Source organism: Zingiber officinale, unplaced genomic scaffold (genome assembly GCF_018446385.1).
Source record: "Zingiber officinale cultivar Zhangliang unplaced genomic scaffold, Zo_v1.1 ctg255, whole genome shotgun sequence".
In the NCBI taxonomy this organism is placed as follows: Eukaryota; Viridiplantae; Streptophyta; class Magnoliopsida; order Zingiberales; family Zingiberaceae; genus Zingiber; species Zingiber officinale.
Genome location: NW_024589926.1, coordinates 82691 through 109051, shown reverse-complemented (window position 1 = coordinate 109051; position 26361 = coordinate 82691). Strand labels below are relative to the sequence as shown.

Genomic DNA, 26361 nt, shown 5'->3' with positions numbered 1-26361 from the left:
ATACCTTCTAAAACGACCTCTTGATCTTCTACCGTATTCCTCTTCTAACCTCGGACGTTGTGTGGGCAACGATCTTCCGAGATGAGAACCACCAAGCACCTTCTTCTTCCTTTCAAGTTTTGGCCACCACAATTCTCCAAGAGAAGTAGAGGTCCGGCCACCACCACCAAGCTCCAAGGGATGCAAAAAACAAAACCACCTTTCTCTCCTTCTTCTCCTAGCTAGAACCGGCTACCATCAAGAGCTCCAAGAGAGGTTGCCGCCGGCCATAAGAAGAAGAGAAGAGGAAGAAGCTAGGGCCGGCCACCAAGGAGGAAAAGAGAGGAGAAGAATAATAGAGTTGATCACCCGTGAAGGCACCTCTACCCCCTCTTTTATAATCCTTGGTCTTGACAAATAAGAAAATTTTAATAAAAAATTCCTTAATTCTTTTGTCATAAAAAAGAAAAATTATTTTAATTAAATTTTTTTTTCTTCTTTTAATAATAATGGCCGGCCACTTCTAATTACCCAAAACAAGGAAAATTTAATTCACACAAGAATTAAAACTTCCTAATTTGTTTCTAGAAATTTATAAAAATTTCTCCAATAATTTTTATCCCTTCATGATTGGTTAATAAAAAGGAAATTTTATAAATTAAAATTCTTCTTCTAAACATGTGGATAATTTTCAAAATGAAAGTTATCTCTAAAAATTAAAATCTCTTTTCAATCTATAAATAAGGAAAGATATCAAATCTTTTCTTAATCTTTTGTAGAAACTAATAAAAGAGAATATTTAATTTTTAAACTTCTCTTTTAAATTATTATCATGGTCAAAAAGGAAAGTTTTTCTTAAAAATAAAATCTCCTTTCAATCTACAAATAAGGAAAGATTTCAAATCTTTTCTTAATCTTTTGTAGAAAGCTTTAAAAGGAAAGATTTAATTTTTAAACTCTCTTTTAAAACTATGATATCCACATAAGAAATAATTTTAATAAAAAATCCTTTTTAATATGATGTGGCCGGCCACCTAAACTTGGGCTCCAAGCTATTGGCCGGCCCCTATTGGTTGGGTAAGAAGGTGGGTATGTGGTGGGTATAAATCTCTATATACAAGAGGCTACGATAGGGACCGAGAGGAGGAATTGGTTTTGGTCTCCCGATGAAATTAAGCTTCCCGTGTTCGCCCGAACACACAACTTAATTCCATCAATAATAATTCATTCCACTAAAGAACTATTATTGAACTACCGCACCAATCCCAAATTACATTTTGGGCTCCTTCTTATTATGAGTGTGTTAGTCTCCCTATGTTTAAGATGTCAAATGTCCACTAATTAAGCGAGTTACTGACAACTCATTTAATTAATATCTTAGTCCAAGAGTAGTACCACTCAACCTTATCGTCATGTCGGACTAAGTCCACCTGCAGGGTTTAACATGACAATCCTTATGAGCTCCTCTTGAGGACATTCTCAACCTAGATCACTAGGACACAGTTTCCTTCTATAATCAACAATTCACACTATAAGTGATATCATTTCCCAACTTATCGGGCTTATTGATTCATCGAACTAAATCTCACCCATTGATAAATTAAAGAAATAAATATCAAATATATGTGCTTGTTATTATATTAGGATTAAGAGCACACAGTTCCATAATAACTGAGGTCTTTGTTTCTTTATAAAGTCAGTATAAAAGAAACGACCTCTAATGGTCCTACTCAATACACTCTAAGTGTACTAGTGTAATTATATAGTTAAGATAAACTAATACTTAATTACACTACGACCTTCCAATGGTTTGTTCCTTTCCATTATGATCGTGAGTTACTGTTTATAATTTATAAGGTATTGATAACATGATCCTCTGTGTGTGACACCACACACCATGTTATCTACAATATAAATTAATTGAACAACTACATTTATCATAAATATAGACATTTGACCAATGTGATTCTTATTTCTAGATAAATGTTTATACCAAAAGCTAGGCTTTTAGTATACACTCTAACAATCTATAATATAAATTAATTGAACAACTACATTTATCATAAATGTAGACATTTGACCAATGTGATTCTTTTATTTCTAAATAAATGTTTATATAAAAGCTAGGCTTTTAGTATACACTCTAACACTTATAAAGGTGATACTCTAGATCCTATGACTAGGGGGACCAGTGATATAGGTATCTCTTTAACTGGATAGAAGTATTATTGCCTTGAAAGGGACGATAATACTCCACAATGATGTAAGGATCTTGATTGCAAAACAACACAAGCACCACAAAATAAATAATTTCAAGATCCTTTCCTGAAGATCCATGCGAAGGAAATCATACACTAGTTGAGATGAGAGTTATATCTTTGTTGCATAAACATGAACTCCCGATAATAACTTTGTCCTCAATGGAGCTCAGTACGATCAAGTAGCCGCGCCTCTATGGTATCCACACAAACACATTCTGTCCATTTCATGAACTCATGATTTGAAGAAGAACCAACTTTGTGGTGCTAGCCACTTAGAAGGTTCGTCCAAAGAAGGAGGAGGAAGAAGACTAGAAGATCAAGAGTTTCTCATGAAAAATAAGCTCAAAAGGCTATTTATATACTTCAAGGAATACCAAGAGTCTCAAGGAATACTAAGAGTCTTTGCCTTTTGGTCATCTACAATAATGATAACAATTAATCTCCATTAATATATATTATCCTCTTAATAGGTTGGGTTTTAGTATATATATTAATAAGTCATTAACCCAATAAGTCTACTTATCTTACAATTGGAACTTAGGGCTAATACTAATAATAATCTCACACTAGTATTAGTGTCAATCACTACAAAGATGACATCAACACTTTGAATTAACGCATTATTCTTAAGGTCCTTAGTATTTTAGTCAAACTAAAATATACTCATCTCCAAATCAACATGTTCTTTATGTGTGACCCAATAGATTCTTGTAACATTAGAAATGTATCTAAAACCACTTTATATATATAAATAATGAGTGTCATCTAACAAGGCATCATTGCTACCCAAGTGATGAGAATGTCGAGATAAGACCTAACCCTTTTGTGTCTATTATATTATATGACTCAGTCATTGTATCCTTGATATCTAGACTAATCAATGAAGCATAGACCATGTCATCATCTTATAAATCTTTATGTTTCTTGATCCCTAAGTAGACACACTCAATCAAATAAGCTCAATATCTTATATTGACTAATTTGATCATGACCATATATTTTTGTGTCCTAATTAATCAAGGAGCCATAGATATCACTTCTATCATATAGAAGAGATTAATCCCATCTACATCACTCGCATCCCTCCGCATAAATTATTGCATATGCAGTGGTCTACTTTATAGTCTATCCTGTTACAGGTGATGCTTGACGAGACCAAAGTACATAACTCCTTATGTAGGGAACTGTAGTGACTTCAGGTCTAAGGACTATTTATACCAATAGTCACTAGAATATTTATGACACTCATATAACGATCCATGAAACATCTCATGGTGGGTCGATTCAATATATATTCTCTAATATATACCCATGTGTTAACTTGATATCTCATATTCATGACTTATGAGATTAAGTCATCAATTGACCTATATGATAGTCTCAACGGATTAATATTGTCCATGCTTATTAATGCTTGACTATGAATTGTTAAGAGTAGTGTCTATATATATTTTCAAGCTCTCACTATCAATTCAACCAATTGATATGATGTAGATTAAAACCTACTACCCTAGGACATTATTATACTTATTCATCTAGCACAGATCTGAATTAAATATAATAATCATTGTCTTTTATTAATAAAATATGATACAATATGTCCTAAGTCAATCAACTCTTGATTAGATCTTAGAACTAATACTAACAATCTCCTTATGTCACTAATGTCAATCACTGAAATATCTAATACCCAGTGACAAGTCTGGCCATCATGCTTCCACTGTGTAAAAGCCTTGGTCAAAGGATATACAATGTTATCATTTGTCGATACTCTGCATAGTCTCACATATCATCTATCAATGATCTCTTGAATGGGATGGAACCACCATAGTATCTAATACCTAGCACCATAATTTAAGTAAAATACATATCCTATCTGCGATCTCAAATCATCTTTGTTAGTTTGGAAGCTTGCATCGTTGTACCCCTTTATAGCGAGTTCTGTTAGATTTTTAGAGAAGTCCTAAAGTAATCACCTTATGATTTTTACTAAATATAGATTGACTATTTGAGTACATATTATATGTTTGATTATCTTAAATTCATTCACTAAATGTCTGAAATACAATTCATAGCATGAGAAAAATTGTGATTGGATAATAACTAGTGATTATCTCTATGTGTGCAATTATGAATATATTGGAATTTTCCTAGCCATCAAATTAATAAATTTGAACATCATCAATTCTGTAAGACTAGTAGGGTTATACTCTTTGGTTCACTAAGCAGCTATTTTCTCACTGGATGAAGACATTAGGATGTCGAGAGTTAAATGTGGATGTTAGTTATGGTAACTAGTTCATTAGAGTTACTCACTGTAAGACTTCATTGGTTATCTATATATATGGATATGTCTGTGAATCTCTTACTATAACTCGAGTGTAAGTTTCCTTTGACTTGAGGTATATAAGTCATCTTGGTCATGGAGACTTATACTTTCATATCTTAAGCCAGCACCTCATTGAGGTGTGGACCCGAAATGATTAAATATAAGTCGAAATGCTCGAATATCTTGGATATCCCATAGAGGATTCACCACTCCTTGAGAGGCGATGTATACCCTATTGCCACTCGTTAGGATTATTATTCAAATTCTTTGGCCAAAGCATCACATGTAAGAGTACAAGACTCTTGTACACATATACGAGTAATTTGAATCCGTAGAACCAAGAAGTATTACTTAAGCTAGGTGTGACATTGCCAGTTTAGTGGGGATAGACACATAGATCATGTCTTGAATCAAGTGGGTATAAGACGAGTGAAAAGAACAAGACATGACTCACTGTAGTTGCTATTAGAATTAGTTTTAAGATCAACTATGATTTTTTGACTAATTAGGGATCATGATGTACTATTAGGTGCCACTCATGATCGTTTAATAATTAAGTAGTCAATTATAGATAGTCAAGATAAACCGGGAACCTATTGGGTCACACACACTAACCAGTCTCTAAAAGACGTAAAATAAGTTAAAGAATAAAATTCTTAAATTAAGAGATAAATGTTTGATTGGACCATACATAAGACAAATATAGAAATATTTGTCATAATGAATTGTTGATGGGCTACATCTCTTATGATAAAGTTGGATCATATTTGATTTAATTATAAATTAGTCATGAACCAACTTAGTTTAGTTGTGAACCAAACCAAGGGGTTAATGAGCTAGTTTTTGATTAAGAGAGATAATGGGTTGGATTTGGGCTTTCTAATCCAACTCATTAAAAAAGATTATATATAGATGTAATTAGGAGAGAATTAGATATAAGTTTCAATATTTGATTGATTAGCTTTTGGAAACCCAATCTTTCTCCCTCTCCTCTCTCTCCTAGCACCAACAAGAGAGTGCTCTCCTCTTGTTGCCATGACCACCACAAGGGAGAAAATTTTGACTCTTGTGTGCTTCTCTTCTTCTTCCTCTTGATCTCTCTTCTTCGCTCGTGGCTAGTAACTTCCGAAGGAGAGACTTGTACTCAAAGAGTTATCTTGAGGAGCTTGGCATAGATACGAATAGAGGCAAGGTTCGACAATGTCACTATGGTTGATGTGATTCTCGTTACAGGTCATCCGTAAGGTATACCTAGTGTAAATTTACTTCCCGTAAAATTTTAATTATGCGATCATGTTTGGCATGTTGTATCCTTTTATGAATGTGGTGTGTGTGATGTAATAATTAGAAATTATTATTATTTTATTTTTGGTTGCACATGTTTACGAAACGTGTTCTAGTAAACACTCGCATTGGCCATATCCCAACTGTGGTATCAGAGCCTGATCATGCTTTGACATGATCGTAAAATTGTTTTACGGTTTGTAATTAGTATTGTAATTTATTTTGGAATTGTTTTATAATTATTAAAACTTTTTCTACTTATTTAAGTTTCCTAAATTGTTAGGAAATTCTATTTTTAGAACATTTCTGATATATTTTTGGAAACTTAAATTTAGAAATATTTTGTTAATTTAAAATTTTCATTTCAAGAATTTTATAAAACTTTATGAAATATTCTATTTTTAAAAAATTTTCTAATTTGTTAGGTAATTCCAAATATGAAAAGATTCTGAAATTATTAAAAAAATCCAGATCTGAGATATTCTAAATTTAATTATAGAATTAATTTTTTTATAATTTTAAAATTTATTAAAATACTCCATTTTTGGAATGTTTCCTAAGTTGCTAGGAAATACCAAATTTAGAAAGATTTGAAAAATTATGAAAAATTTAGATTTGAGATATTCTAAATTAAATTATAAAATTAATATTTTCTAAATTTTTTGATTTCTTAAAATATTATATTTTTTGAAAGTTTCTTATATTGTCAAGAAATACAAAATTTGGAAAGATTTAAAAAATCATAAAAAAAATCTAGATTTGAATTATTCCATAATAAATTAAGAAATATTAATTATTTATTCATAATTATTAGAAAATTAATTTAAAATTTATTTCTAAAATAATTAAAGATTCTTAATTGATAGAAGGATTCTAGATGAAATATGTTAATTAAATTTAGAAATTGATTTCCTAATTTGATTTGATAAATCTTGATTTATTAAAATCAGATTTATAACATATTTTTATTTCCAAAATAGAATTATGACATATGTAAATTTATGTCATGTTCATACCATATTGTATACCATGCAGATGCATTAATTATGACATGATTAGATTTTGTCATACGTGTGATGTGATTAGATCTTATCATATGTGTGATGTGTCATGCTATGCCATGTGTGCGATGTATCATGTCATCATTTGTACCATGCATGCGACGTGTCATGTCATCATTTATGTCATGCATGTAATGTCATATAGATAGAATATTTGCATGATGTAGATGAGACCAAATCCCTTACTTAATATTAAAACTTACACCTTCCATTAATATGGTAAGAACTAGAGTTTAAGTTTTTATTTGAGTTGTTGGACAAAGCCAAGCTCAAACTTGAAATTAAATATGTTCAAAGCATAGAGATATAATCTTATGATTAATGGGTCAATTTTAAACTTGAAGCGTTGATTTGTTGTGCCAAAGCCATGATCAATGTGTATAGAGGTGAAGTTGGGTGATATGCATTTAATGTAGTTTAGTTTTACCAACCCGATGTTTAAGTGAAGATCGATCAGTTGCTAATATAATGTGATAGTTGCATATAAGTGATATGCAATCGGTAAACTTGTTACCTACCGCTATTGCTAAGAATGATTTATTGGCCAAAGTCAAGATTATTCTTATCTGTAGTGGATATCAATCCACTTGGAGAAAACCTACCTTCTCTCGAATTCAAAAATAAGGGTATTTGAATTTGATAAATAAGCGGGCTTTTATGTAAATTATTTACATAAATAATATCATGTCTCTCATACATTTTCATTTTTGTATTTCTAGGTTAATCATTTAATTATGATTTCTTTTAATATGTATTCGATTTTGGACTCGAATAAACTAACTGGGCCAAACTTCTTAGACAGGTTTCAAAATTTGAGATTATTTTTAAAACTTAGAAACTAGCTTATGCCCTTGATCAGTCTCTTCTCACAAGTCTTGATGCAAATTAGGGATGACAATTTCACCCGAACCCGATGGAGGACCCGACATCCGACCCGAATGGAGGAGGGTATGGAGGGACTATCAATACTCGATACCCGACCCGAATACCCGATTAAATAATATATATACATATATTAAAAAAAAAATTCTTTTTCTAAAATCAACTTGTTATTTTTTGTTGATATTAGTAGGTCTATATAGATGTTTAATCTATTTTTTTAATTATATATATATTTTTTAATAGGATGCTAATTTTAATACATTTTTGTTGAATGATAATAGCTCGATAGAAAGAAGAAAAATTACACGTATAGAATATATCCGGTCCTTTAATGGGTATGGGTATACCCATTGGATATCCTATACCCGATGGGTATGGGTACGGAGGATATAGAATCCGACCCGAACCCGACCCATTGCCATCCCTAATGCAAATGCAACTGCGGACCAATTATTGGCCCTTCAAAAATATAAGGATGATTCCGTACTTGCAAGTTGTATCATGCTAGCTACTATGACTCCTGAACTACAGAAACAACATGAGCATTTGGATGCTTATGATATTGTCTATCATCTTCGTGAGTATTTGATGAGCAAGCTAGATCCGAAAGGTTCGAGGTCTCTTAACTTCTCTTTTGCTCAAAGATGCAGGAGGGTTCGTTCGTAGTATAATATGTACTAAAGATGAACAACTACATAGAGCGTTTAGCATCACTCAGTTTTATAATGGATCATGAGTTAAGTATTGACTTAATTCTACATAGTTTATCGGAAATTCATTCACAATTTGTGATGAACTATTGGATGAACAATATAGAATATACTATTTCTGAGATGATTAATAAGCTCAAGACTGTAGAGCCTTTTGTTAAAGGTGAATAGAAAATTGTGATGTTAGTAGACTCCTCCAAGAAAGGTTCTAAGAGGAAACCAAAACATCAGGCTAAGGAGAAGAGCAAAAAGGCTAAGAAAGTAGAACCGGCACAAAAGGTCCCATGCTATCATTGTGGCAAGATGGGACACTGGCAAAGAAACTGCAAGATCTATCTTGAGTTCATGATAAAGAATAAGGCATCTGATGCTCCTTCTCTTCAGGTATTTTTTTTATTGATTATCATGCTATTTCCTCAGACACTTAGATATTGGATACTAGGTGTGGCTCACATATATGTAATGACATACAAGGGCTAAGAAATAGTAGAAGACTCATTAAGGGAGAAACAAGTCCGCGAGTTGGGAATGGAGCAAAGGTTGCTGTAGTCGCCATCGGAGTATACTTGTTATAGCTTCCTAGTGGACTTATCTTTGAACTAAATAATTGTTATTTTATTCCCATATTAATAAAGAACATTGTTTATATTTTTTTCTTAAATAGAAAAGGGTTTCATTTGAATTTTAGTAACAATTATTGTTATATAACATTGATAGATATTCTTTATGGCACTAGAACTTTATGCAATTACATCTACGCGTTAGATACATCTAGTGACGCATTCAATATCGATACGAGCAATAAATGCACCCAATTAGATAATCAATTAACCTCTTACTTGTGGCACTGTTTCCTTGGCTATATAAGCAAGAAACGCATGTTCGAATTGAAAAAGATTATAGTTCTGAAATCATTTGAATTAGATACATTTGATACATGCGATTCAATGTAAAAAGGTAAGATGACAAAGTTATCTTTTTCTGAAAAGGGTGAACGAGTTGATGAGTTACTTGGGCTCGTACATACTGATGTATATGGACTAATGTCAACTCATGCACTAGGAGGTTATAGCTACTTCATTACTTTCATTGATGATCACTCTCATTATGGGTATGTATATCTAATGAAACACAAGTCTGAAGCCTTTAAAAAGTTTAGAGAATTCAAAAATGAAGTAGAGAAATAACTTGGTAAAAATTTCAAGATACTTCGATCAGATCGAGGTAGTGAGATTTAAGCCAAGAGTTTCAAGATTATCTAAGGGGCAATGGTATATTATCTCAATGGATTCTGCCATATACGCCATAACATAATGGTGTATCAGAAAGGAGTAACCAAACCTTATTAGACATGGTTAGGTCAATGATAGATCTTGTAAATATTCCCAAAATATTTTGGGGTTATACACTTATAATAGCCGTTTACTTGCTAAACAGAGTCCTGATGAAGGCAATCTCAACTACTCCATATGAGGTATGGACTAATAAGAAACCCCTCATATCTTATTTGAAGATATGGGGATGTCTTGCTTATGTAAAGAGGACTATATCATATAAGTTGGGTGATAAGTCTGATAAGTATTTATTTACTGGATACCCTAAGAAAACTAAGGGTTACTAATTCTATCACCCCTTGAAACAAAAGGTGTTTGTTTCAAAGTATGCTACCTTCCTAGAGAAAGAATTTCTCTTACAGGGAGCAAGTGGGACTATGGTTGAACTTGATAAAGTTCAAGAGACTCCAATAAACACTAACGAGATGCCTAGTCAAGAACCACAACTAATTATGACACAACCTCCTCATAGTTAAGTAGGACACACAATATTCCTAAGAGATATGGATCTATTGTAAGAGAATCGATGACGTGTTACTCATTGAGGATGAGAAACCTGCTGATTATAAAGAGGCTCTGAATAGCTAAGAAAAGGACACGTGTGTAGCCATGAAGTCAGAAATAGATTCCATGTATGAAAACTAAGTTTGGATTTTAGTGGCCCCACCTGAGAGAATAACGCCTATAGGGTGCAAGTGAGTTTTCAAGAAGAAAACTGACATGGATGGTAATGTACCTACAAGATGAGGTTAGTAGTGAAAGGCTATCATCAAAGGTAAGGCATTGACTATGATGAAACTTTCTTACCTGTACCCATGCTTAAATCCATTCGGATACTCCTGGCCATATCAGCTCACCATGATTATGAGATATAGCAAATGAATGTGAAAATAACTTTCCTTAATGAAAATATGCTTGAAGACGTGTATATGACACAATCCAAAGGTTTCACATCTGTTAACAAGAATAAAGTATGCAAGCTTCAACGGTCCATTTATGGACTAAAGCGAGCATCCAGGAGTTGGAATATCTATCTTGTTGAGAAAATCAAAGAATTTAATTTCTAACAAAATCCAAATGAACTTTGTGTGAATCAAAAGGTTAGTGGAAGTATGGTCATATTCCTAATATTATATGTTGATGTTATATTACTCATAGGAAATGATGTGCCAGTTTTACAGTCAATTAAAGTTTGGTTGTCCAAAACATTCTCCATGAATGACATGGGAGAAGCAACTTACATCCTCAGGATAAAAATCTATAGAGATAGATCAAAAATATTACTTGGTTTTTCACAGTCGACAATTATAGATAGTGTGCTAAAATGATTTAGTATATCTAAATCCAAGAAAGATTTTATACCTATGAGTCATGGAATTTATCTTTCAAAGTCTATGTGCCGACGCACAGAAGATGAGAGGATTTGCATGGATAAGATACCTTATGCGTCCGCAATAAGATTTATCATGTATGTTATGTTATGTACAAGGCCTCCAAGTCCTAGTTTGGATTCATATTCATATTAAAATATAAGCGCAATAAATTGGAAAGGTTCCAAGTAAGAAATGATCTAAACATGTTCTTCATTGTTATTATATGATCTAAAATGTGAGCCCCTTGATTAGTAGGACACAAGAAAGCATGGCTATGCATAAATGAGTTAATATGAGATATTGAGCTTATTTGATTGAGTGTGTCTACTTAGAGATCAAGAAACACAAAGGTTGATAAGAGGATGACATGATCTATGCCTCATTGATCAATCTAGATATCAAGGATAAAGGGACCAAGTCATACAAGATAATAGCCACAGACAGGTTAGGTCGGATCTCGACTTTCTCGTCACTTGGGTAGCAATGATGCATTGCTAGATTTCACTCATTGCTTATGTATCTAAATGTTAATTTGGATACATTGCCAACGTTACGAGAACCTATTGTGTCACACACAAAGAACAAGTAGATTTGGAGATGGATTCATATGATGAATCATTGGATTAATTCTTATCCGAATTAGGCTTATTGAGTTAGACTCAATTGGATCTAATTGTTAGATTAAGTCCAATTCAAACTAGACTCAAGGAGTCAATTCAAATTAATGAAATGTGATTCATTAAATTTGAAATTGAATGAGATTAATTGAGTAAGACTCTATTGAATTAGACTTGAGTTAGATTCAAATGAATTAGACTTGAGTTAGACTCAAGTGAGGAGACTTGAGTTAGACTCAAGTGAGGAGACTTGAGTTAGACTCAAGTGAGGAGACTTGAGTTAGACTCAAGTGAATTAGACTTGAGTTAGACTCAAGTGAGGAGACTTGAGTTAGACTCAAGTGAGAATTAATGAAGAGATGAATTTCGAAATTCAATGCTTCATTTCATTCAATTTTCGAAATTGAATTTGAAATGAGGAGTTTCAAGTGTGGTCCTTAATGGAGTGTAAATGCTCATTAAGGCTATTAATGCTAATTAAGTGTTTTCATTAGATGAAAATACTTAAGCAATTTCTCTTCATTTTTGAGATAGTTCTTCATTCTCCTTGCTCCTCTTCTCTCTTGGCTGAAATCTATTCTCTAGGTTGCTAGCACAACCTATCTCCATATTGTGAGTTTGTGAGACAAATGAACGCTTGCTCGTGTGGATATCGTAGAGGCGCGAACGTGAGATCGTGCTGTGATATGAGATGTCAAAAGTCTGTGAGCATGCTACAAAGGTATAATACTATCATGTTAGAAAACTTAGTATATGTAATAATTTCTCTTTCCCTTCGCATGGATTTTCTGGAGGAACTAGTGTTTTCCACTGCACGTTTGCGTGTTTAGCGCATCTAGTTCCTTACAATCTCTACCTCAAAACGAGTTTGAGAGTTATGTATACACCTATGCAGTTGGACACCATGGCAATTGACATTAGGCCAAATGGGAGTGTTAGATTTTGAGGGATGTCCTAAGGTAATCGTCTTACGATTTTTACTAAATATAGATTGACTATTTGAGTGCATATTATATGTTTGATTGTCTTACACTTATTTACTAAATGTCCGTAAAATAATTTATAAAATGAGAGAAATTGTGATTGGATCACAACTAGTGATTATCTCTACGTGTGTAATTCTGAACGTAATAGAATTTCTCTAGTCGTCGAATTGATACATTCGGACATCATCAATTTTGTAATACTAGCACGAGTTATACTCCTTATTTTGTCAAGCAACTTTTTTCTCACTAGCTAGAGACATTGGGATGTCGAGAGTTTAACATGGATGCTAGTTATGGTAACTAGTTCATTAGAGTGACTCGCTGTAAGACTTCATATGTTTATCTATATATATGGATATGTCTGTGAAGCTCTTACTGCAGCTCGAGTGCAAGTTTCATTCGACTTGAGGTATACAAGACATCTTGGTCATGGAGACATATACTTTGACATGTTAAGAAAACACCTCATTGAGGTGTAAACCTAGGATGATTGGGTATAAATCAAAATTTCCGAAGATGTTTGGATAGCCCATAGAGGATTCACCACTCCTGCGAGAAGACATATACCCTATGGCTACTTGTTAGGATTATTACTAAAAGTCTTTGGTCAAAGCATCACATTTTAAGAGTATGAGACTCTTGTACACATGTACGAGTAATTTGAATCCATAGAACGAGGAAGTATTAATTAGGCTAGGTGTGGTATAGTCAGTCTAGTGGGGATAGACACATAGATCATGTCCTGAACCAAGTGAGTATAATACGAGTGAAAGGAACAAGGCAAGACTCACTGTATTTGTTGAAGGGTTTAGAATTAGTTCTAAGATCAACTATGATTTTTCGACTAATTAAGATCATGATGTACTACTAAGTGACATTCATGATCGTTCAATAATAAAGTAGTTAATTCAAGATGGTCAAAATAAACTGGGAACCTATTGGGTCACACGAACTAACCAGTCTCTAAAAGACGTAAAACAAGTTAAAAAATAGGATTCTGATCAATAGATAAATGTTTGGTTGGACCATACATAAGATAAATATAGAAATATTTGTCATAATTGAAGTGCGGATGGGAAACACTTTGGTCAAATGTTTGCATTTTATATTTATATATATGTCAATGCAGCTGTCCATTTAATTTATATTGTAGATAACATGATGTGTGGTGCCACACAGAAGATCATGTTATCGGTTCCTTATAAATTATAAATAGAAGCTCACAACCAAGATGGATTGGGGCAAACCATTGGAACGGTTGTAGTGTAATTTGGTATTAATTTATCTTGACAATAAAATTACACTAGTACACTATGTGTGTATTGAGTAGGACCGTTTGAGGTTGTTCAATTTGTACTGACTACATAAAAGAACAGAACCTCTGTTATTATGGATGTGTGTCATCTTAATCCCTATATAATAACAACCACGCATATTTAGTATTTATTTCTTTAACTTATCAATAAGTCAGATTTATTCGTTAAATCAATAAGCCCGATGAGTTGGAAAATAGTACTGTTTATATGGTGTGTTGTTGATTATAGAAGGAATCTGTGTCCTAATTATTTAGGCTGATGATGTCCCCTTGAGGAGCTCATAAGGATTATCATGTAAACCCTGCAAGTGGACTTAGTCCGACATGATAATAAAGTTGAGTGGTACTACTCATGGAATCAGATGTTAATTAATTGGGTTGTCAGTAACTCAATTAATTAACAGACATACGATATCTTAAACATAGGAAGATTAACACACTCATGATAAGAAGAAGCTCATATTGTAATATGCGATTAGTGCGGTAGTTCAATAATAACCCTTTAGTGGTATGAGTTATTATTGATGGACTTGGGTTAGGTGTTCGGGCCGAACACAAGAAGCCCAAGCCCATCATAAGGACTAAGCCAATTCCTCTTCTAGGTCCCTTTTGTAGCCTCTATATAAAGCCTCACATCCACCCATCCACAACTTAGTTTGGTTTAAGTTAACTTGGTTTGGTTTAATTTAACTTGGTTTCGTTTAACTTAACTTGGTTTGGTTAAACTTGGTTTGATTTAACATAATTTGGTTTAGATTTTTTCTAAACAAAATTCTATTATTTTTTCTTTCTTTGTAACCGATGGCAAATGTATAAAAAGGAGTAGGTAGTGACCCCTAAAACCTAACTTTCTAATTTTCCACAATTTTCCTTCCTCCTTGTGGCCGGCACCCCTCTTCCCTTGCTAGGGCCGGCCACATCTCCACCTAGGACCAGCCACATCTCTTCCTTATGGTCGGCGCCCCTCCACCTTCACCAAGGGTCGGCTGTTTCCTCCTTCACCTTAGCTAGGGCCGGCGCTTACCTTCTCTCCCTTGCTTGTGGCTGGCACCCCTTCTCTTGCTTGTAATTCATGGTGGCCGGCGACTTGAAGAAGAGGAAGAAGAGGAAGAAGAAGAAGAAGAAGAAGAGAAGGAAGAAGATTAGAAGGTGCCCCATCCTAGAGTTTCCTTTTGTAGCTGGCGGTTTGGAAACAAAGAAGAGAAGGAGGGTGGTGTTGTCTTGGTAGATCATCGCCCACACGACGTCCAAGAAGAGTAGAGGAATACGGTAGAAGATCAAGAGGTCTTTAGCTACGAAGAAAAGTACAACTAGTTCTTTAATTTCTTTGCGTAATTAGTTTTATTTTCTTCGTATCGATTTTGAATACCAACACAAGAGGCCAGCGATCTTATACTTCGATCAAGGTGTGCTTTGATCCATGAAGAACTTGCTTGATTGATCAAACACATGTCTGATCAAACATGCGAGTTGCTAGGAAAAGTTTTGTACTTGTATAATTTTTGTACAGGAAAATTTAAACAGAACAGAATTCCAGCACCTTCAAGTGGTATCAGAGCGAGTTTTCTGGTTATGTGTGATTGGTTTTCGGTTAAATTATGCATTGCTCATATACAAGTTTAGGTTGAATAATAGTAGGATGCGCTAAAAAGATTAACTCTATGGTTGCAGGCATCCTAGATCCAACTATTGTGGCTTTGTATGTTTCTGTGTGATTTGAACCCTCGGGTATGCCAAGGTTGTTTTGTGTGCATGATTGTAATAATTAAATGCACTCGGTCGCTGCATTATTATTTCTTTTTACATTCTGTTCGATATAGATTACATGTAAATTCCTTTGTGAAATGTAGGATCGATAAATGTAAATTTTTATTTTTGTTGCGGCTTGTATCCTTGCTATGCGTGGTGCTATTTTAAGGATTGGAGGCGTGGCGAAGAAGGAAGCAAGATAGACGCGACGGCTTGATCCATTGGTAGCATATGAGATGACTTGATCCATTTGTAGCATATTGGAGGACAACGTTGGATGAGGCCATAATAGTTAGAAATTTTATTTTCATATTTATTACCTTTATATGCTGTTTTATGTGCTGTGATGTGTGTGCATGATTAAAATTCCTCAATTTAAATAACTAAGTAGGAGAGAGATTATTTAAATAAATCCCACGGTCTCAATTACTGTGCGTTGGCTTTAAGTGCCTTCCTCCATATCAGATGAGTTTGCTTGCGGATCACTAGATCAAACTTCCTATATGGATGATTATAGGAAATTATTTAGGTAGGTGTGATCTTCTCCATTTGAAGGGGCAAAATCCTAATTAATGGACTAAGTATCAAGTAATGGTATATACTTAGGTGCATTTAATAATATCCTCTCCATCGGAGTCACTGCTATTATTTGTGTGCTCAAAGATGAACCAACTATTAATTTTATTTGTCATAAAGTTAGGTTGGCAAGATAATAAAATTAATGGGTAAAACCTCCTCTTACAAATGTTTGAATTAGTATACGCCCACACTATCGTGGCATACAAAATTCACGGTGTTTTGAGGTGTTGGTGAATTTAAATTATATTATTTGAGGAATCAATATTATTTTAAATTCTAAAGTTTTGACCAAATATTTTATTTTGTGATTCTCAGGATTTCAAAATGGCTTTCAATACTCTTGCTGTTATTTTAAAAGAAAATAAACTTACTGGTCCAAATTATATTTATTGGAAACGAAACTTGGACATTGTCTTAACTGCTGAAGAATACAAGTTCGTACTTTTTGAGGTCTATCCTAGCGTGCCTGATAAGGATTCTAGTGAAGAGGAGATAAAGAGACATAGGACATGGGTCAAGGCAGATGAGATGGCGCTGTTACATTTTGGCTTCTATGTCAAATGTGCTGCAACATCAGCATCAGGCCCTAGCCACTGCCTATGACATGATGCTCAATCCTAAGGAACTCTTCAGACACCAGAATCGGGCTGCCAGGTAAGAGAACAATAAAGGTGTATCATATTCATTAGTTATTGAAACATGTTTAGCGGTGTTATCTACCGATACCTGGTGTGTAGATACGGGAGTCACTGATCATATTTGTAATTCATTGCAGGGGTTCTAGGAAACCCGACGACTACATGAAGGGGAAATCACTATCTACATGGGCAGTGCTACGAGAGTGGCGGCTGTTGTAGTGGGAGATGTTTATTTAATCTTTTGATAGGAATAAAATTTTGATTTTGAGAAATTATCTTTACGTACCATTTTTAGAAAGAACTTGATTTCAATTTCTAAATTATTTATGGATAGATATTCTGTTTCCTTTGATGACAAAGTGGCTGTCAAGAAAAATAGGGTGGTTATCTGTTTTGGTGCGTTGGTTGGTAATTTTATACTCTTAATCCAATAACTCCCATGATGCAATAAATAGAAATTAATAACACATCTTCTAATTCTAATAAGAAAAAGCAACCTTCAGAAATGAACCAAACATATCTTTGGCATTTAAGGTTGGGTGACATTAACTTGAGTAGGATTCAAAGGTTAATAGCCGATGGACCTTTGGGTTCATTAGTAGTGGAAAACTTTCCGACCTGCGAGTCTTGTTTGGAAGGAAAAATGACCAAGAGACCTTTTAAGGCAAAGAGGTATAGAGCCAAATAAGTGTTGGAATTGGTTCATTCTGATTTGTGTGGGCCTATGACTATCTAGGCAAGAGGTGGTTTCAAATATTTTGTGTCTTTTATTGACGACTATTCGAGATATGAGCATATTTACTTGATGCACCACAAGTCTGAGTTCTTTGATAAGTTCAAAGAGTACAAGGCTGATGTGGAGAAACATCATGGTAAACGTATCAAGACACTACAGTCTGATCGTGCTAGAGAGTATCTCTTAGGAGAGTTTAGGAGTTACTTATCAGAAGATGAGATTCAATCCCAATGTTTACACTTGGTACACCCCAACAGAATGGTATGGCAGAACGAAAGAATCAGACTCTTATGAAAATGGTTAGATCAATGATGAGTTATTAATAATTGTTAGGTTTTTCGGGCCGCGAAAACCGCTTTTTCGCGTCGCGGAAACCCCGAAACCCCCTAGCCATTGGATCTGTGCGAAGAAAACTTTCGAAAATACGAGTACGAGTTTCAAACTATGATCTACAGTAGATCTACAAAGGAAAAACATATTATACCTTTGAAGCGTGCCCTCGCAAATCCCGCTCGTCCAACGGTACGCCGGATCTCGAAGTTGTCAAAGTAGACAACTCTCTAGTGATATCCACACGAACAAGAAGTGTTCTCTATCACTCAAGGATGGAGAAGAGAGCACCACAAGTGTGCTAGCACTCTCTAGGGCTCTCGGGTAGGATTGGAAGAAGAAGAAAGGAAAAGAAGAGAACACACTCTGTAAAATACCGAAAATAGGCGAATATTAATAAGGGAATTTTCTGAAATTTTTGGAAATTTTTCGGAAATTTTTCAGAGCTCGTACGGACGAGTTAAAGGGACAAAAATGGGGCCCGGGAAAGTCTGTGTTAGGCTACCCTATTTAAGAGAGGAAATGTTTATATTTCCTTTTCTTTTTATTTTATTTCTTTCCCTTTAATAGTGTCGCCGTTCACTCCTTCTCCCCCGACACCCGACGCGCCTCCTCTTGCCCTAACCGCCCTCTTCTCCTCCGCCCGAAGTCGACCGCCGAAGCCTTAACCCTCGGCCACTTCCCCTTCTTCTCGTTTTCTTCCTCCTCTCCTCTGCCGACGTCGGCGACCCATCCTCTTCCCTAGTCGAGCACACCGCCGACTGCTCCTATGCCTAGTTTCACTGCCGGTGTTTACTCCGATCGCCGGTGCCCTAGCCTCTGCCTCCCGATCCCTCTTCCCTGCAGCGACGCCAACTACTCACCCGTGCTCTAGCACTGAAGCCGAACTCTAGTGCCCAACGCCATCTTGCCGGCCGAGGTTTATCTGTGCCCTAGCCGACTCCTTGCTTTCCGACACCTTCACTGTTCGGGGCCGATCGACTCTTATTCCTTCTTCTCGAGCCGTGCGAGAATTCTGCCGAGGCCTCTTTTCCGGCTGCAGGTACGACCCAGCGCTACTGCCACTTCTGTTTGAGTTGGCCTTAGATAGGAGCCAAGAGCCGAGCCCAAGTTTCACCTTGCGTGCCCTAGCTCTGAGCATTTCTTCCTCCTCAGAGCATTGGTGATACGATATTCTAACAGAAAGGTGAGGGTTTAGATCGTGATCTAGTGTTATGTTCTTGTTCTATAGCTACTGTGGATCATATCATTATATCTGTATCTTTTGGTTTTTCAGATCCTTGATACAACAGATCGGCGATATTAGAGGTAAGTATTGTATCTAGCTGTGAATTTGGGCTTGATTTCTGTTTGGGTGTTGTTGCTTGATCGCACTTCGACCCAGAATCACAGCGGATTGGCTCACTCTGTTCTAACAGCTGCTTACCTTTAATTACAACAGCAAACAACCCTTTATTGGCAACAAGAATGGTTGTGAATTGAGGTAAGGTATTGGGTTTTGATCATTTTGTCGATGGTTGATAGATAGGTTAATAACTAATGTTAACCTAGGTATATGTGTTGAATTAAGGAATGGATAAGATTATTAAATAGGTTTGGAGATTTTTATTTAGCTATATAGCTAAATACATTATCTATTTGATATTACAGGACTTTGACGCGAGACGCGTATCTCGACGTCGTGTTTGGATCAGATTGATCTTATTTCGATTGGAGGCGGGTACTTTTGACTTATATCAATTGTACCTGCTGAGTGTTGGACTCACCCCGCCTCCATTGTTGTTATTTTCAGGTTGATGCTGTCCGAAGAGAGTTCCAGTCGCTAGTCCTCACTACACGTAGTGCTAGATCCCTGCAGACCTCGAGGATATGTTTACCATTTGGTTTGGTTTTTATTTGCTTATGTGTGTACTTGGTTATTGGGATACTTAGACATCGTATGTTTTCTTTTGATATTGATGGATGTTCTATTCGATATGTTTTTACTACATGCCTGCCTGGACGGCAAAAGAGGTGAGTTTCGTCAGATTTGAGTTTTACGAGTGTAGTGGAGTAGGGTGGATTTCGGGTCAGTGTAGTATTGTGATTACTATTATTAACTGCGTGGTTGTGACAGCCAGAGGCTGAATATCTATATAAATTGCATGGTGATTGTTTTTGTTTATTGTTATTATTCCAGCCGCCTGTGGCTGAGGTATATGGGTTATGTAGAAGTTTCAGATTGTCCGCCGTACAGGGGAGATGCTGCCGAAATTTCTTCGGACAGAGACTCCTCTGGGGCGTGACACACTCCTCTAAAATCTCTATGTGACTTTCACTAACCTTTCTTCTTGGATTAGATTCACTCTCCTTTTTCCTCCCTTGCTTGAAACCCACGACCAAGAGAAGAGAAGGAGCAAGAAGAGAGCTTAGGAGGAGGAAGATCACTTGAATAAGAGTTACACTTACAAAAATGAAACTCTTTTTTCATCTAATTAAGTGGTTTGTAACTTCCATGGGATACCAAGAGTCACAACTCTTGGTAACTCCCATGAGGTGTCACTTCACTTAAGTAACCATGATGATGTGGAACATCATCATTGGTCCACTTAATGCCAACTCACCAATGAGGTGGCATAAAGTCAAGTCAAACTTGACTCTTCATCTTCCTCTCAAGTCAAGTCAAACTTGACTTAATCTCTCTCAAGGTTGATCTAATCCAACCATTTAATTCAAGCCAATTTAATATAATGAATCTAATTCATTTAATTAAATTGATTCAATGAGTCATAATCTAAATTAGACTCATTGAACACATGAATCAAATTGAGTCCAACTCAATTAGCCCAATTAGGATTACTCTTAATCCAATTTGATTCATCAAATGAATCTAATCCTCTTGGTTCATCATATGAACCTAATCTCCATCCACTTGGTTTTTTGTGTGTGACCCAATAGGTTCTTGTAACGTTGGCAATGCCCCTAAACTCATTTAGAAACATAAGTAATGAGCGATATCTAGCAATACATCATTACTGTCACGTCCCCAGAAGAGTCCCTGTCCGAGAAAATTTCGGCAGCATCTCCCCTGTACGACGGACAATCTGAAACTTTCTACATACATAAATACCTCAGCCACAGGCGGCTGGAATAATAACAGTAAATAAAACCAATCACCGCGCAGTTTAGATAAGTATTCAGCCTCTGGCTGTCACAACCACGCAGTTAATAAAATAAACAACATAGTAATACTCTGACTCGAAAACAACCCTCTCAACTACACTCGTAAAGCCCAAATCCGATTTTTCTTACCTCTTCTGCCGTCCAGGCAGGCATGTAGTAGTATAAAATCGAAAACAAATCCATCAACGAGACAAACTATATAATATCTAAGTATTCAACATCCAAATCCAAATATAGTCAAGTGAGAATAAAAAATAATACAAACGATAGCAAATAACTGGAGGTCTGCAGGGGACTAGCAACTGGAACTCCCTCCTGACAGCATCAACCTGAAAATAACAACAATGGAGGCGTGGTGAGTCCAACACTCAGCAGGTACAGTTGATATGCAAAGTAAAGAAATAACACCTAGCACTAATCATGCGTACAGTCTCCTGATAAAGATAAAGGTAACTACAAACCGAAGAAGACAGGAGAGAATCTGTACTAACCAGGACCCGGTAAAAGGACAAACAGTCCGAAAGGTATAGAAGACCTGTATGCATGTCAATCAAGGTATCCAAGCAATGTGCAGCATATAAGTGCAACAAACACAAACACAAACAATAAATGCATCATGCATATGATGCCAATGTCATGGTCACCCCTGACGCCAGTCAGCCAACTCACAACAAAAGTGGGACCAAGTGGGTAGGGCTGTGACAACCGTGCACTCAGCAACACTACTCCTGATGAGTGATCGAGTGGACGGGATGCTGTCGGAGTACATACGTACTCCTACCCCAAATCATAAATGGGGGAGCGCAATGCTCTCAACTCCCGGTACGCTATGACGGGGAGGAATCTCTAACGTGCTACACGCTGCGTCACACTACCCCTGAGCGGATCAACGGAGCACCGGAAGAGTCAAACTGACGTGCTACCCATGAGCGTCACAACGGAGCACCGAACAGTGATGAAACTGGCAATGTGCTCGACAATAATGGAGCAATCTATCGCACAGCATGCGATCATGCAAATGGTGCATGTCACTAAGCATGGTAATATACTAATCCAACCTCTGGACATATCATAATGTGCACAAAAGCGAATGAATCATATCAAGATATACTGATCAATAAGGTATCAAACCTAGGTCCTGAACATGTGAAACGTGGTTATATCACTACCCATGAGCATGATAGATCAGGTACAAGACCAATACGAGATGCAATCAAACAATCAATCAAACAGGTAACATGTATTGGGCAGTGATTAACCGAAATAAATAGGAAACACAATTAATGCAACATATTATTTTCATTACTAAGCATATCAAAGACAAATAGTCAAAAGTACCCGCCTCCGAAAATAGAAAGGTCCGATCTGACTCCGAGATACTCGTCTCGCGTCAAAGTCCTGTGTTAAATCGCACAGTTTAGCTAATTCAATTTTAAACAAATAGCTAAACTAATTCCTAATCCACTGACCAGTTAGGGTTAGTTACATTAACCCCAATTACACCGTTATACAACTTATAAACCTAAATCAATAATTATTGCTAACACAACTAGCAATAATCTAACACAAAGATCGAAACCATAAACCTTACCTCAAATCAACCGCTGCTAGACCAAGCTGCTGCCGGAAAACAAAACTCTACTGCTAGCAAAGATTAATTGCTGCTGTAAATCAAAGGGTCGCTGCCAACAAACCTAATGATCAAATAATTATCAATTAATTATGTGTCAATTTATCCTTCACTCACATAAATATTAAATCACCAAATTCCTTACCCTAATACTGCTGGATCAAGGTTTGTGGCTGAAGTTACTGCCGGATCCAGTGATTGCAGCAAGGTGGGGGTCAAAATCTCCACTCAAATACTCCTAACCACATTGGCAGGTTACTCTCTGGTGAAGAGTGTCACTGATTGGAAACCGTAGCCTACTCCAGTGAGTGGGGAAATCGGCCGGAAACTACGGCAGAAGATGCCGCGGCAGTGGCACTGTGCAAAGGCTAGGGCTTCGGCAGCAGAGGAATTAAGGCCTCGGCGGCGGATGTTGCGGCGCCGATTAAAGCAGGGAGAGGAGAAGAGAAGAAATCCTCGGCGTCGACTGTGGTGGCGGCACCGGCGCTAGGGCATGGAAGGGAAAGGCGTCGGGCGGCAGTGAGGAGAGGCGCCGGCGAGTAGGGCAAGATGCGGCGGCGGCGGCCGACGCTAGGGCACAGAGAGCCCTTGTGGCCGACGCTCGGCGTCGGCTGGGGCGGCAGAGGAGAGGAGGAGAAGGAGAACCGCCAGATGGCCGGCGGTTAGGGCAAATTCGGCTCGGCGAAAGGGAGAAGAAGAGAGGAGAGAATGAGGGCTCGGGCACGGGCACACTAACGAGGAAGAAAGAAAAATATAAATGAGGAAAAAGAAAAGAAATAAGGAATTTATAAAGAAAAAATTCCTCGTTAAAATGGGGTAGCCTAAACAGGCTTTTCCGGGCCCCGTTTTTTATCCCCGTTAACTCGTCCGTATGAGCTCCGAAAAATTCCCGAAAAATTTCCAAAAATTCCAGAAAATTCCCTTAATCATATTCGCCTATTTCCGGTATTTTACAATTACTACCCAAATTACAAGAATGTTGAGATCTAACATCACCTTGTGACTACTAATTGTGACTCCTCACAATATATGACAAGTGTCCTTCTATCCTAGACATCTAGATTGATCAATGTGAGGCATAGACCGTGTCATCCTCTAATCAATCTAAATCTTGAACTCCAAGTAGACTCACTCAATCAAATGAGCTCAATATCCTATATTGACTCATTTGGGCATGGCCATGCACTTCGTGGTCTCACTCTATCAAGAATACCGATGTCTCTCCCGTCATATAGGAGGGATAGATCCCATCTACATCACTCACATCCCTCCGCATAATTTGTTACATACCCAGTAATCACCTTTATAGTCCATCCAGTTACGGGTGACGTTTGACGAAACTAAAGTACATAACACCTTATGTAGGGAACCATGGTGACTTCAGGTCTAAGGACTAGTAGTCATACTAATAGCCACATGAGAAAGTATATGACACTCATATAACGATCCATGATACTTTCTCATGGCGGGTCATTCAGTATACATTCTCTAATGCATACCCATGTGTCAACTTGATATCTCTATATCCATGACTTGTGAGATCAAGTCATCGAGTTGACCTACATGCTAGTCTTATTACATTAACATTGTCCCTGAATGTTAATACTCGACTAGGAAAGATTAAGAGTAGTGTTCCCTATATCATCTCACTATCGGTTCAACTAACCGATTGATATAGATGAGAACCGTCTACTCAAGGACGTTATTATACTTAGTTTATTTGGCACCAATACAAGTAAGTATAATAACCAAAAATCAAATGCCTTTATTTATATAGAATATGATACAATAAGTCCAAAATACAATCATCAAATGATTGGCTCTAGGGCTCTAGCTAACAATCTCCCACTAGCACTAGTGCCAATCAGTGTAGGCCCTAAGCCACAATGACCTAGTGTGACCATCATGCTTCCTCTGTGCCAAAGCCTTGGTCAAGGGATCTGCGATGTTAGCCTCTGTAGGTACTCTGCAAATATTCACATCTCCTCTCTCTATGATCTCTCGAATGAGATGGAAGCGCCGTAGTATGTGTTTGGTTCGCTGGTGTGAGCGAGGTTCCTTCGCCTGTGCTATAGCTCCATTGTTGTCACAATAGAGCTCAATGGGGTCAGCAATGCGAGGAACCACCCAAAGTTCAGTGATGAACTTGCGGATCCAAACTGCCTCCTTTGCTGCCTCTGATGTAGTAATGTACTCGGCTTCTGTTGTAGAATCAGCTACTGTATCCTGCTTCGAACTCTTCCAGCTGATAGCACCACCATTAATGCAAAATACAAACCCCAACTGTGATCTATAGTCATCCTGGTCGGTCTGGAAGCTAGCGTCACTGTAACCCTTTACAGCTAGCTCATCATCGCCTCCATATATCAAGAAATATTCTTTAGTCCTTCTTAAGTACTTAAGAATATTCTTGACCGCTATCCAGTGACTTTCACCTGGATCTGACTGTTATCTACTCGTCATGCTCAAAGCATACGAGACATCAGGTCGAGTACATAGCATGGCGTACATGATCGATCCTATGGCTGAGGCATAAGGGATCTGATCCATGCGGTCTCTCTCCTCTCTAGAAGAGGGACCTTTGAGTCTTCGAAAGACTCACGCCATGTGACATCGGCAGAAATCCATTCTTGGAGTTCTGCATGGCAAACCGAAGGAGTACCTTGTCAATATATGTACTCTAACTTAGGTCAAGCAATCTCTTAGATCTATCTCTATAGATCTGTATCCCTAGAATGCGGGATGCCTCGCCTAAGTCCTTCATTGAGAAGCAACTCCCTAGCCATGTCTTGACAGACTGAAGCATAGGGATGTACTTCCCAATGAGTAGTATGTCATCCACATACAATATGAGGAAGACAACTATATCCCCTACAACCTTCTTGTAGACACAAGGCTCATCTTCATTCTTGATGAAACCAAACTGTTTGATTGCATCATCGAATCGAAGATTCCAGCTCCGAGAAGCTTGCTTTAGTCCATAAATGGACCTATGTAGCTTGCATACTCTGCTAGTATACTTTGGATCTACAAAACCCTCAGGTTGTGTCATGTACACATCCTCGAGTAGGTTTCCATTCAGAAACGCGGCTTTGACGTCCATCTGCCAGATCTCGTAATCGTGGTAAGCTGCAATAGCAAGCATGATCCGAATGGACTTAAACATCGCTACTGGAGAAAAGGTTTCATCATAGTCAATACCATGAATCTGCTTGAAACCTTTAGCTACCAAGCGGCCCTTATAGATAAGTCCATCCATGTCAGTCTTTCTCTTAAAGACCCACTTACACCCAATGGGTTTTACCCCTTCAGGTGGATCAACCAAAGTCCATACTTGGTTGGTGTACATGGATTCCATCTCGGATCTCATGGCCTCTAGCCATTTCTCAGAATCTTGTCTCATCAC

The 26361-nt window shown here is 36.9% G+C and overlaps 1 long non-coding RNA gene across 1 annotated transcript; it reads right to left on the bottom strand.

Moving 5' to 3' along the window:
- Positions 1 to 22675: 22675 nt before the first annotated feature.
- LOC122037330 lies at positions 22676 to 23667 on the bottom strand. Its single transcript, XR_006127625.1, has 3 exons — positions 23101 to 23667; positions 22917 to 23007; positions 22676 to 22723 (listed from the first exon to the last, which is right to left on the bottom strand). It is a non-coding gene; the product is annotated as an uncharacterized LOC122037330 (long non-coding RNA).
- Positions 23668 to 26361: the final 2694 nt, after the last annotated feature.